This window comes from Nuphar pumila, chromosome 1 (genome assembly GCF_984573655.1).
Source record: "Nuphar pumila chromosome 1, dmNupPumi1.hap1.1, whole genome shotgun sequence".
Lineage (NCBI taxonomy): Eukaryota > Viridiplantae > Streptophyta > Magnoliopsida > Nymphaeales > Nymphaeaceae > Nuphar > Nuphar pumila.
Window position 1 is genome coordinate 44,457,388 of NC_143249.1, and position 2,859 is coordinate 44,460,246.

Consider the following 2,859-nt stretch of genomic DNA (forward strand, 5'->3'; position numbering starts at 1 on the left):
TCCACATCTAACCCAAACTATTATCCGAACCCAAACCCTAACCCAAACTAAACCTGTCATCCAAATCCAAACCCTAACTCTATTACATACCCAGTCTATCTCCCTTTGTTGGGACCACCTCCCCCACCAGATCCTCAATAGCGATTTCAACCAGTTCCTCCTCCTGCTCGGAACCGACTGAGACTACCTCCAGTAGCAACAGTACTGGTACAGCATGAGCCGGCGCACCCAGAGCGCCAGCCACAAGGTGATAGAGATCGACTCCCTCAACAGGTCATGAGGCACATGCTGATGATAATACACAACGAAGAGTTTTATGAACAACAGAAACCACTGACTTTGTAGGATGTCGAGACCTTAATAATCATTTTGAAGGAGGCTTTGTGGCATCTCTTGTGGGTGGTTCCTATAAAGAACTCTACAAGATAGAAATCTACTGCGAATCTTTCCAGTCACAAGTGGCTTTCGATTGAATTTATTGACCAAAGAGTTAGTATTGTGACATCTGAGCTTTTGGCACACTTGCAAGATTGGAATAGCAAGCAGCAGTTTATATCACCTAATGACTTTCATGCTCACGAAGCAATCAGCGAAAATTTCTTTCCTCAGGTTGTAAGTGAAAACACGAGAGCCAACAACATATTAAAGCAGTCTCCTTTTCTGGTGCCATTTACTAGGAGAGTCAGAATTTACACTTCACAGTTGGGAGCTATACGACTATCAAATGGGGCTCATGCTGTTTTCACTAGACACCGATTTAGAATAAGACGTGATCGAATTGTTGAAGATGCATTTAGTCAGTTGAGTCTGGTGTTTGAAAAGGATCTTAAGAGAATGATTCGGGTGACATTTGTCAATGAATTGGGAGTCAATGAGGTTGGCATAGTTGGAGGAGGGGTTTGTAAGGATTTTATGAAAAACATAACTAGAGCTGCTCTTGATGTGCAATATGGCCTATTTAAGGAAACCTCTGATCACATGTTATCTCCAAACCCTGCCTTAGGAATGATACATGAACAACACCTCCAGTACTTTCGATTTCTTGGAACTGTCCTTAGAAGGCAATATTCGAGGGTATTTTTGTCAAAATATCGTTTGTGACTTTCTTCTTGAGCAAGTTGAAGCAGAAGCATAACTACCTCAATGACTTGCCTTCTTTGGACCCAGAATGGTACCAACACCTCCTTTTCTTGAAGCATTATAAAGGCGACATTTCTGAGTTAGGGTTGTATTTCGTAGTCGTAAATAATAAGTATGGTAAGCAAACTTAAGAGGAGCTCCTTCCAGGTGGACACGATTTACAACAGCTCATACAACCAGATTGGATAGAGATATTCAAGGAGCATGAACTCTACCTCTTTATTTTAGGATCACTTGATGGTATGGATGCTGATGACTTATGCTCAACTGCACATTATGTTGGTGGATATCATGAAGAGCCTCTTGACATTGAGATGTTTCGGGAAGGCCTAAGGGGCTTCTCACCAGAGCACCGAAAGAAATTTTTTAAGTTTGTTACTAGATGCTCTCGTGGACGCCTTCCTGGATTCAAGTATTTGGAACCAACATCTTATATACAAAGGGCCGCTACTGAAGGTGTGTTTGATCTATATGCATACTGTGGTGACAATAAGTTGTCAGAGCCGACTTCTTCCCAACCAGGGGAGAATGATGCAGAGCAAGTCCGGAACGTCCCATACGTCACAGACCCAACAACAGCATGAAGAATGCTTCAGGTCCCATCCGGGTCCCAGACCCGAGATCCGGGTCTACCTACAGCCTTTAAAAGGCCCAGTCTAGGGTTGTGTGCAGACAAAGAAGATTGGATCACCGCAGCTTTTAGTTTTTCTGAGTTTTCTGATTACCTTTCCAACAATCCCTTTTTAGCATTTTCGATTTATCATTTTCGTATCCACTTGTTTCTTTTTTCTGAATTCATTTCATTGTTAGATTGACTGTTATTGCAAAATAAATATCAACCACGGTGGTCTTCATTATCAACCTCATCATATCACATGATTGAAACAGCCGTGAATCTCTTTCTTCAACACCCATGTGCGTTGTTGCAAGCCACCCACGTTGCGTCGCGTGCACCACGGTCCCCCCACTGCATCAGGTTGAGAGTCCAGATCCATATTATGTTGTAGAGTCCTTTATGTTGTAAAATTCCTGTGTTACTTATTTGCCCCTTATATTGTATTATGTTAGATATGAGCATTGGGGTCAAATTTGTAAAATGTGAGACAATTATTATAAAAGGAGATCAGCCCACATGTTTCCCACTGTGGAGGAACTTTTTACAGGAAACCTGTCCACCTACTTTTTCTCCTTCATTATTCCTGCGGTAAATCTGGTTAAGAAATAGTGTGCCATATTTTAATATCTTTTTCCTTGATATGATTATTGTTCATTTTTTTGTTTGCAGTCATAGCCATACTTGAATTCAGTGGGTCTCCTATCGTGGTGCAATTACTTTCCAATCTTTTGATGTTTCTTCTGAACGGGTTTGTGATGCATCCAGTGTCCGACTGTATGGGTTTAAGCAAAGTTTAGTGTATGAACTGCATCAGCTTCAATGGAATTTGGTGCCTGTAGTTTAGAATCAGCTACACACTTTCAAATTTGAAGAGCATGCGAGATGGTATTGTTTGTATTATGTCTCTGTTAACTTCGGTGGGTGGTAACGTATAGGATACAGGAAATTTAGAGAGAGAGAATTCGCATTTCTCAACTAATCATGCCATGTAGGATTCCCATGTTTGTCGTCATTTTGAGAATTCTCAAACCCCCAACTTCCCTACTATCCTCAAATTGTTGGTAACTTGGGTTACTGTGTCCTTGAGCTCGACCATCACATAC

At 41.4% G+C, this 2,859-nt stretch overlaps 1 pseudogene; it reads left to right on the forward strand.

Moving 5' to 3' along the window:
* The first annotated feature begins 276 nt into the window (after positions 1-276).
* On the forward strand, positions 277-2,553 carry LOC149848848 (E3 ubiquitin-protein ligase UPL6 pseudogene; annotated as a pseudogene).
* The last annotated feature ends 306 nt before the right edge of the window (positions 2,554-2,859 follow it).